The following is an 11,371-nucleotide window of genomic DNA, read 5'->3' as shown; positions in this document are numbered from 1 at the left end:
GGAAAGATTAATGTTGATAGGCTATTGTAATATCTGGTTTCTTGCAGCTGTTTTTTGTTGTTCTTTGCTGATTTTGATGTTTTCTTATCAATATATTATAACTCTCTCCTCTGGATTATTTATTCACTTCTTGTTCTCTTGTTAGATGTTTTTTTGTTGTTCAGTACATTTAGTGTTGGATCCACCTTTAGTTCAATTATTTATTTATTTTATTAATTATGCTCACTATGAAATTATATTTGCGCCTATTACATACGGAAGTTTTGTGTTATTAATGCATGCGTGTTTACCTTCAAAAATATTTCTGGATCCGTCACTGTTTCCATTTAGCAGAAATCTGTGTTATTAGGTTTTGGCTTTGTGGTTCACTTACCGTATTACTATCATTTCATCTATTATTATAGTAACTGCAATTAAAAGCCATAGTGCAAATGAAATGTTGGTTTAGATTTATTGGTTGATTTATGTTTCAATAATATTAACTAAAGTATTATAACAATACATAAAATAATACTTCAAATATTAATACATATTATGTTGAACATTTTAAAAGTAAGATTATTACATTGAACATTTTTCAAAATATAGATACCATGTTTAACATTTTAAATGTACAAATATCAAATATGGTATTACTCGAATTTTAATCGTGAATGAATAATTTTTGGATAAAGTACACAAATAATCTCCTGACTATAGGTTATTATTTTATTACGTCTCCTGACTATTAAAAGTTACAAATTGATCCCTAACTATAGAGAGTTGCTTTGTTGAGTCCCTCAATTATTAAAAATTACAAAATGGTTACCTAATTATTAATTATGTTCTAAACTCGTTCTTTTCCACTAAAAAATTAACGACAACCTGAGTTGGATTTTAACCCACTGTCTGAGATATGATAAAAACCGATCACATAATATCAAACGACTATCGTATCTAAGTCAACATGTTAACATCTAACTCAGACGACCATTAATTTTATAATGGAAAATGATGAGTTTGAAACATAATGAACAGTCGAGTGACCATTTTGTAACTTTTAATAGTCGAAGGACTCAACAAAGTAACTGCCTACAGTCAGTGGATCATTTTGTAACTTTTAATAGTTAAGGACCTCAAAAAAATAGTATCATATAGTCGGAGGGTCATTTGTGTAATTTTACCCTAATTTTTTTAATGATTTATTGAATCAATCTTAAAGAAGAAAGAAAGGGATAAAACCGAACAAAATGAAATAAAAATAATTCAGTTATGGAATACAAACCCTCTGATAACAATTTGCACGTGGTAAAAACTAAAAAGAATTTCAAACACGTTTCCATAGTTAGTTGAAATCAACGATCGATCCAGAAATATTTTTTATGTTGAATATATATATTAATAGTACAAAATTTTATACGAGATGGACACAAATAAAATTCTGAAATGATTAGTATTAATAAATTAAATAATTAATCGAAGAAAATTTAAATTTTAAAGTGAATAAAAGAAGAAGCTGCAGCAGCTGCTGCTTGAAATTGTAATGAAAAGCATGCAATTATAACGATATCTGTAATTATAAAAAATAATCACGTAGTGTACTTTTAAGAATGCAATGAATCCAGACACGATTGCATGAAAGATTACCACGAATCTGATTCTACCTAATTTGCAGTTTAAGAATTCTAAACAAGAAATCCCATTGAAGAAGATGAGAAATAGTTGCTATATAAATGTTGACTATATGCACCGAAAGGTGCATAAATTTAATGCACCGAAAGGTGCAATGGATTTGTCAAAAAATCTGATATTGTTGAATTTTGTAAATGGTAAAAATTCTAATTTAGTCATTTTACTTTAGGATATTTATAAGATTAGTCCTTAAGCTTCAACTATAAATACCCTAGCTCATTTAGCTTCAAAACCATCCCAAAGCATTCTAGCTTTCTTCCAATACTAGATAAAATTTAGAGAGTTTCTTGAGAGTTGTTTTCTCCTTTTTATCAAGAGAGAATTATCATTGTTTTCTCCTTAGTAGATCGAGAGAAGTTGTAATTCCTATTTTTTCATAGTGAAATTCTTCTACCGTTGCCCGCGGTTTTTACCCTATATTATTTAGGGGGTTTCCACGTAAATTGTGTCTCTTTTATCTTCAATTTTTATTTTCTCAAATTATCAGTTGCGTTTTTGCTCTATCCGATAGCCGTCTTCCGCAACAATTGGTATCCGAGCCAGATTTGAGTGTGAAATATTTGCTTATTGTCTTTGTGGTTGCCACCAAAAGGTGGATCCTCCAACATAAGAAAGTAAGAAGTTATTACCCATTCTTTGAAGGTTCCAAAGAACTATTCATAATAGTGAAATAGTGGGAGCTATTCGTAAAAGAAGCTATGACAACGAAATTTGATATTGAAAAATTCAATGAGAGAAATTCCTCATGTGGAAATTGAAGATGAAGGCCATCCTGAGGAAAGACGGGTGTCTAGCGGCTATCAGTGAAAGGTCGGTAGATTTCACAGATGACAGCAAATGGAACGAGATGGACGGGAATGCTATGGCAAACTATCATCTAGCATTAGCAGATGAAGTATTGTCAAGCATCGAGGAGAAGAAGACAACTAAAGAGATATGGGATCATCTCACCAAATTGTACGAGGCCACATCGTTGCACAATAAAAATTTCCTTAAAAGGAAATTGTACACTCTCTGGATGCCAGAATCTACCTCAGTGACGGAGTACTTAAACACACTGAACACTTTATTTTCTCAGCTTACATCTTTAAGATGTACAATAGGAGAACAAGAACGTGCTGAACTTCTACTTCAAAGTCTACCGGATTCGTATGATCAACTCATCATCAACTTGACAAACAGTAATGTCACCAGTCTAGTCTTCGATGACGTTGGAGCTGCTGTTCTACAAGAAGAAAATCGGTGCAAGAACAAGGAAGACATATAAATAAATCTGCAACAAGCAGAAGCATTAACAACGATGAGAGGGAGGTCAACAGAACGTGGCCAAAGCAGCAGTCACAAACAAGGTAGATCGAAGTCGAGGAGCAAGAAGAATTTAAAGTTCTATAACTGTGGAAAGAAGGGTCACTTGAAGAAGGATTGTTGGAGTCTAAATAAAAACTCCAATCCACAAGGAAATACCGCAAACACTTCATATGATGGATATGCTATATGATGTAAAGCATCAACCACCGTGGAAGGCAGAAAAAGATTTGCAGATATATAGCTCATTGATTCAGGAGCAACATATCACATGACCTCAAGAAGAGAATGGTTTCATCATTATGAACCTGTCTCAGGAGGATCTGTGTATAGTTACAATGATCATGCCTTAGAGATCGTTGGCGTGGGGACCATCAAATTGAAGATGTATGATGGAACAATTAAAGTTGTTCAAGATGTGCGGCACGTGAAAGGCCTGAAGAAAAATTTATTATCCTACGGATTGTTGGATAATAATGCAAGCAAGATTGAAACACGGAAAGGAATCATGAAGGTGTTTCATGGAGCGCTTGCGGTGCTGAAAAGTGAAAAGATAACATCAAATTTGTACATGCTGAAGGGAGAGACTTTGCTAGAAGCAGAAGCCTCTATTGCCTCATGTAGTTCAGATTCTGCAATGCTATGGCATCAGAAACTTGGACACATGTCGGAACAAGGAATGAAAATCCTTGTGGAGCAAAAGCTTCTTCCAGGCTTAACAAAGGTAACACTTCCTTTGTGTGAGCATTGCATAACAAGTAAGCCACATCGGTTGAAATTCAACACATCAAATTCTATAGGCAAAAGTGTTCTAGAATTGGTTCACTCTGACGTATGGCAAGCACCAGTTACATCCCTAGGTGGAGCAAAATACTTTTTCTCATTTATTGATGACTACTCCAGGAGATGTTGGGTGTACCCTATTAAGAAGAAGTCAGGCATGTTTTCAACTTTCAAAAACTTCAAGGCGCGGGTGGAACTTGATTCTGGAAATAAAATCAAGTATTTTAGAACAGATAATGGAGAAGAATACACAAGCGAAGAATTTGATGACTTTTGTAGGAAATAAGGCATCAAAAGACAGTTCACAGTGGCGAACAGACCTTAACAAAATGGAGTGGTAGAGCGGATAAACAGAACCTTGTTAGAAAGAACAAGAGCAATGTTGAGGGATGCAGGCCTAGAAAAATCATTCTGGGCAGAAGCAGTCAATAACGCCTGTTATTTGGTGAATCGAGCTCCATCAACTGCAATAGAGCTGAAGACACCAATGGAGATGTGGACTGGAAAACCAATTGATTATTCAAACCTCCATGTATTTGGAAGTATAGTGTACGTGATGTACAACTCCCAAGAAATTTCAAAGCTGGATCCAAAATCCAGGAAATGCAAATTCTTGGGGTATTTAGATGAGTCAAGGGGTATCACTTGTGGGATCCTACTGCCCGCAAAGTGATCATCAACAGGGATGTTATCTTTATAGAAGATAAACTACAAAGAAAAGAAGACGATGATAGTGCTGAAAAGTCAGAGACTACACAGATACATGTGGAAAAGGAGGTTGAACAAGGAGATTCTTCAGGAGTAGAACCAGCACATGATGAGCAAGAACCAGAGAGTTTTGAAGCTCCAACAACTCGTCAATTAGATTGTGCGAGAAGACGTCCCAATTGGCACTCAGATTATGTAATAGAAGGTAATATTGCATATTGCCTTTTAACAGGGGACGGTGAGCTATCAGCATACAAGAAGGTAATAAACAGCTCAGATGCTTCACTATGGATGATGGCGATGCAAGAGGAAATTAAAGCCCTTCATAAAAATAATACATGGGACCTTGTGCCACTACCACAAGGAAGGAAGCCAATTGGTAACAAATGGGTCTACAAAATCAAGCGAAATGGTGATGATCAAGTTGAGAGGTATCGTGCAAGACTGATGGTCAAAGGATAATGCTCAAAAAGAAGGTATTGATTTCAATGAAATCTTTTCTCCTGTGGTTCGACTAACAACAGTTCGAGTAGTCTTGGCAATGTGTGCTACATTGAACTTACATCTAGAGCAGCTAGATGTTAAAATAGCTTTTCTTCATGGAAATCTTGAAGAAGATATTTATATGCTCCAGCCTGAAGGTTTTGAAGAAAAAGAAAATAAAAACTTGGTTTGCAGGTTGAACAAATCTCTGTACAGTCTAAAGCAGGCGCCGAGGTGTTGGTATAAGAGATTTGATTCCTTCATTATGTGCCTTGGATACAACAGACTTAATGCAGACCCTTGTGCTTATTTCAAGAGGTCTGGTGATAACAATTTTGTTATATTGCTGTTGTATGTGGATGACATGTTGGTTGCAGGACCCAGTAAAGATCATATTGAAGAATTGAAGGCACAACTGGCTAGGGAATTTGAAATGAAGGACTTAGGATCAACAAACAAGATTCTATGGATGCAAATTCACCGAGACAAAAGTAATAGGAGGATTTGGCATTCACAGAAGAATTACTTGAAGAAGATCTTGTCACGATTCAGCATGCAAGATTGTAAGCCAATTTCTACCCCTCTTCCTATTAACTTCAAATTATCCTCCAGTATGAGTCCTAGCAGTGAAGAAGAGAGGATGGAGATGTCTCGAGTACCGTATGCATCAGCAGTTGGAAGTTTAATGTTCGCTATGATATGCACAAGACCAGACATTGCACAAGCAGTGGGAGTGGTTAGTCGGTACATGGAGAATCCAGGCAAAGAGCATTGGAATACAGTAAAGAGGATCCTGAGATACATCAAAGGGACCTCAAATATTGCATTATGTTACGGAGGATCAAACTTACTAATCAATGGGTATGTAGATTCTGACTATGCGGGGGATTTGGATAAAAGTAAATCTACTACAGGATACATATTCAAAATTGTTGGTGGAGCTGTAAGATGGGTTTCAAAATTGCAGTCAGTTGTGGCTACATCCACAACAGAAGCAGAATATGTAGCAGCTACACAAGCCAGTAAAGAAGCAATTTGGTTGAAGATGCTTTTGGAGGAGCTTGGGCACAATCAAGAGTATGTCTCTCTGTTTTGTGACAGTCAAAGCGCCTTGCATTTAGCAAGGGATCCAGTATTTCATTCAAGGACAAAGCACATACGAGTTCAGTACAATTTCATTCATGAAAAGGTAGAAGAAGGGACGGTAGATATGCAGAAGATCCATACCAAAGATAACATAGCAGATTTCATGACGAAGGCGATCAACGCTGATAAATTTACTTGGTGTCGATCCTCTTGTGGTATGTTAGAGACATAAGCAACATAAAGGTACAAGGTAGAAAGAATGGTGTGAAGATATGATTGTTCCAATCAAATCTTCAAGTAGGAGATTGTTGACTATATGCACCGAAAGGTGCATAAATTTAATGCACCTAAAGGTGCAATGGATTTGTCAAAAAATTAGCCTAATATTGTTGAATTTTGTAAATGGTAAAAATGCTAATTTAGTCAGTTTACTTTAGGGTATTTATAATATTAGTCCTTAAGCTTCAACTATAAATACCCTAGCTCATTTAGCTTCAAAACCATCCCAAAGCATTCTAGCTTTCTTCCAATACTAGAGAAAATTTAGAGAGTTTCTTGAGAGTTGTTTTATCCTTTTTATCAAGAGAGAATTATCATTGTTTTCTCCTTGGTAGATCGAGAGAAGTTGTAATTCCTATTTTCTCATAGTGAAATTCTTCTACCGTTGCCCGTGATTTTTACCCTATATTATTTAGGGGTTTTCCACGTAAATTTTGTGTCTCTTTTATCTTCAATTTTTATTTTCTCAAATTATCAGTTGCGTTTTTACTCTATCCGATAGCCGTATTCCGCAACAATAAATCCTACCTGTAGAACTCTTAAATTTGCAAAGATAGATAGACAATGGATCAAAGGTGGAAACCAAAGCCGACAGCCCTGCCCTTCAGTAAGGAACAACTGAAAGCCTTGTTCAGGCGATTCGACAGCCACAAAGACAGTCGTCTTACCAAGTCAGAGCTGAAGAAAGCATTCAAGGAGATGGGGTCACGGGTGGCGGCGTTTCGAGCTCTTGGATCTCTTCAGCATGCCGATGAGAACGGAGATAAGTTCATTAGCGGTGACGAGTTGGAAGCTCTTCTTCAATATGCTGTTGCTCTTGCTTACACATTCAAGACAAAATAAAGCTAACTTGTACTATATATATATATATATATATATATCAGCTTGATCATTTGATTATGTCTACCTTGTGTAATTGAAGTTCAATCCTTGTATATAATAATAATAATGATATGTAAAATTTCTTAAAGAATAAATAATTTTAATTTAATTTTTTTATTAATCTACTCTTAGTAGTATCTGTTCAAATATAACTCTCAACTATTTAATATTGAACGCTCATACCCCCAGTATTCCTGGTGCTCAAACCCAAGTCCTCTAGTAATAACAACTATTCAATGTATAGGAAAGTGTTCCCTTTTTATTAAAAGAGTTAATTGCATCATATGTCCTCAAACAATGACCCTCATTTTAAATTGATCCTTAAACTTTTGAATAATCTAATTTTATAACTAAACTATAACTCTTATTCTAAATTAGTCCTTAAACTTTTGAACATTCCAAATTCATTCCCAAACTATGGCCCTCATTTTAAATTGTTCCAAAACTTTTGAATATTCCAGTTTCATCTCCAACTTCATCCAAATATGTAATTAATTTCAACTATAATTTAACCTAAATTTTATTTTTTAAAATATATAATAATATAACTTGTCCTAATGATTTTTTTAACAAGGGATGTGATTGGTATATATGTATAGTTTGAGATGAAATTGAAATATTCAAAAAGTTTGGGCACTAATTTAGAATGAATGTCATAGTTTGAAGATGAAATTGAAATATTTAAAAGTTTGAGGACTAATTTAAATGAAGATCATTATTTGAGGACACATGATTGTATTACAATCAAATATAATTATCAAGTGGTTCTCCTAAAAAAATATTTAACTCTAAAGTACATTTCAAAGAGTGAAAACTTATATTTTTTATGTTATTTTAATGAATATATAATTTTATTATCATATAATTACAAGGAACTCTAACCATCCAAACACACTTGGTTTATACAATATTATTATATTTTAGTTATGCATGTCATGTTAAGTAATACAAATTGTAATTGTACAAGTATATAAAGTTTAAATTTTATAATAATATTAAAAGTTACAAAATAATCCCCGATTATATAGTGTTGTTTTGTTGAGTCTATCACTTTTAAAAGTCACAAAATGGTCACTAGACTATTTATATATTCCAAACTCGTCATTATCCATTAAAAAATTGACGGTAGTCTGAATTGAATGTTAACTTGCTGACAGAGATATGATAAAATCCGATCTCATAATCTCGAACGACTATCATATCTCACTCAGCATGTTAACGTCCAACTCAGACGACCTTTAATTTTTTAACGAAAAAGGACGAGTTTGGAACATAATGAACAGTCAGATGACCATTTTATAACTTTTAATAGTCAATAAACTCAACAAAGCAACGCCCTATAATCTGGAGATCATTTTATAACTTTTAATAATGAATGGATTCAATAAACAATATACTATAGTCGAAAAACCATTTTTATACTTTTTACCCTTTATCATTTGAATGAATAGATGATACGAAAAAAAAATAAAGAAATAAAGTGATAAATTATAGAACAAAGTGATAAAGTGCAAAGAAATAAAGAAAAAGTGGCAATGACTGCACACACACATTTTGTTTTAAACTTTTTTTTATACTATAGTTTGCTTTATTCTTAGTGTCACATGAACATCTATTTGAAGATGGACATGCTTTAACTATCTTTAGATTCTTTGCCATCTATTTGAAGATAAGAAGTTGGAGTTTTTCAACTTGTATATAATCAAAGACGAACATATGATTTTATGTTAGAGGAGGTGAACTTATAAAATAGTGACTAACTATTTGACAAGAGACTACCGCCTCCACCCGTTCCCTAGTCCATCCCCGTAAATAATGGTGACTATCCAACATTGTAATCTTTAAAGAATTCAAACATCTAATCTTTGTTTTTGGTCATTTTTTACAACTTAATCTGTTTTTGCAGGCAACAAAATGGCAGCACAAAGTGGAAGATCAGTTGAAAGGGTTTTAAGTAATGTTGGATCATTGGCTTCTCTGAAGGCTGAACTAGAGGATGCTCGTTTTTCCATGCATGAAAGCCAATGCATCAACCATACTCTTCAGGCACAGCCCGAGCTCATTTCTCCCCAACTGTTTCTCCATTGGTCCAATGCACCGTGGCAAACCGCACTTGGTAGCTGAGAAATTCAAAATCAAGTACTTGACAGCGTGTCTTTCCAGGGTGGTTACGAGTCGTCATGGGAGTGGAACGATGTCGGAAGAATCGAAAGAGATTGAAGAACAGAGAGTTTTATCTGATTTGATTAATGCTGTTAATTTGGTTGAGAAACAGGCCAGTTCTTGCTATGCAGACCATGATTTTGCAGCAGAATTGGGTGACGAATTCGTTAAAACAATGCTGCTCGATAGTGTCTTCATTATCGAGCTGTTCCGTAAAGGTGATGAAGAGGTGAAAGAGCCTGGTGGCCCGATTTTCTCCATGGCATGTATGCTGCAGTTTCTGCAGCATGATCTGATCTTGCTTGAGAATCAAATCCCCTGGTTAGTGCTTGAAATCTTGTTTGAAAAAACCAGGCTCCCTTATGAAACCAAGTCCTTGATTGAACTTGCCCTTTGGTTCTTTGCTAATACCTTCACTTCTCATCTACCTCCTGAACTAACATTCAGTGGTCTCGAAGGCAAAGATATGAAGCATATTCTTGATTTGTTAAGATTATCCTTGGTGTTACCATCCCGAGAAATGAAAAGCCTCTGGCCATTTGGATGGAGACCGATTCGTCCCGTCTCAAGGCTCAAAGAAGGTGGCCTAAAATTCAAGAAGTGTGTATCAGATAGTGTCCTGGACATAAGGTATACATCTGGTTGTCTTGAGATCCCGCCATTGATAATCCAAGAGACGACCGGAACGATCTTTTGAAACCTAATTGCATACGAGCAGTGTTTGCCAAACTGTGCCCCTATGTTCACTTGCTACGCCATGCTCTTGGATAACCTTATCAGCACCATCAATGACCTGGAGATTCTATCCAGGAGCGAGTTCTTCGATAACTGGTTAAGTCCTGAAGATTCAGTCCAATTTTTCAATAATCTCTACAAGGGTACTTATGTCAAGGAATTCTATTATGCCGAACTTGGTGATAAACTCAACTGGCATTGCGAAAGGTGGTGGCCTCGATGGCGGGCGCACTTCGTCCGAAACTATTTCAGCAAGCCATCTGTCACTACTTTTTTATGGTTTTATCATGTTTGTTCTCACACTATGGCAAACAAACATAAAAAAGAACTGATTAATGGGAGTTCTTTAATGTGTTGAATGTGCACCTACTTTTCATAGCTTGTAAATTACATGTAATAGTTGACGACAGTGGTTTCGTACCGTTAAATAATAATAATAATAATATTATTATTATTAATATTATTATTATTAATATAAATACATTTATATTTTCTGTAGGCTTGTACAAACCCCAAGCCCAAAATCAGTTTGACCCAATACAAGTCACCCAACCGGCCTAGAACCCAATCGAACCTGGCCCAGATGAAACCAAAACCCGGTTAGGATTTACATCCTTAGCCTAGCGCCGCCAAGAACCACAACTGTCGGATATGGACCCATCCAACAGTCTAGATCATAAGCTGATTAGGGTTTTACCCTTAGCTCCAACTGCCACCCCACGAGAACAGTCCGATCTGGACCCATCCAATGGTCCAGATCGAGCCTGCCACCGCCACAGAGACCAATCCTAGGCAACCTCCTTGTTGCACCAGTCCCTAGCCACCACAGCTGCCACCAACCGAGACCTTACAGTGTAAAAAGGACTCAATCAACACAAGCAAGTCAGAAAGTAAATCCACAAGTAAGAACAACGATGATTTACTTTTGTAATCATTTTATTTTACCAAGCAAGCAAAAAATATCTGTAAATCGGGTTATATAATCCCCAAATTGATCTTGTATAAGGGTTCCCTTTCGGTTTCAAAAAGAAAGCAATAAAGAGCAAAAAGAAAGTTGAATTTTTTTTTGGAGTATAATTTTATGTTCGTTTTATAGTTTTGAAAAACTAAAAAAAAGGGTCCTTGCATGTAAACAAAAACCAAAGGAGAAGGGGTCGAGTAGTTTACCTGAGAGGGGGGAGTCAAACCGGGGCCGGATCTTCGTCAGGGGTCGTTTAAATGAGAGAATTGAAAGGTCAGGGGACCTTTTTGGGTTATTTAGGATTTTTTCGGTAGT

General features: G+C 35.5%; 1 pseudogene; it reads left to right on the top strand.

The window, feature by feature from the left end:
- The first annotated feature begins 9,111 nt into the window (after nt 1–9,111).
- On the top strand, nt 9,112–10,427 carry LOC120136554 (annotated as a pseudogene).
- The last annotated feature ends 944 nt before the right edge of the window (nt 10,428–11,371 follow it).

Source organism: Hibiscus syriacus, unplaced genomic scaffold (genome assembly GCF_006381635.1).
Source record: "Hibiscus syriacus cultivar Baekdansim isolate YM2019G1 unplaced genomic scaffold, ASM638163v2 tig00110633_pilon, whole genome shotgun sequence".
NCBI lineage: Eukaryota > Viridiplantae > Streptophyta > Magnoliopsida > Malvales > Malvaceae > Hibiscus > Hibiscus syriacus.
This window is presented reverse-complemented; position numbering and strand designations above follow the sequence as displayed.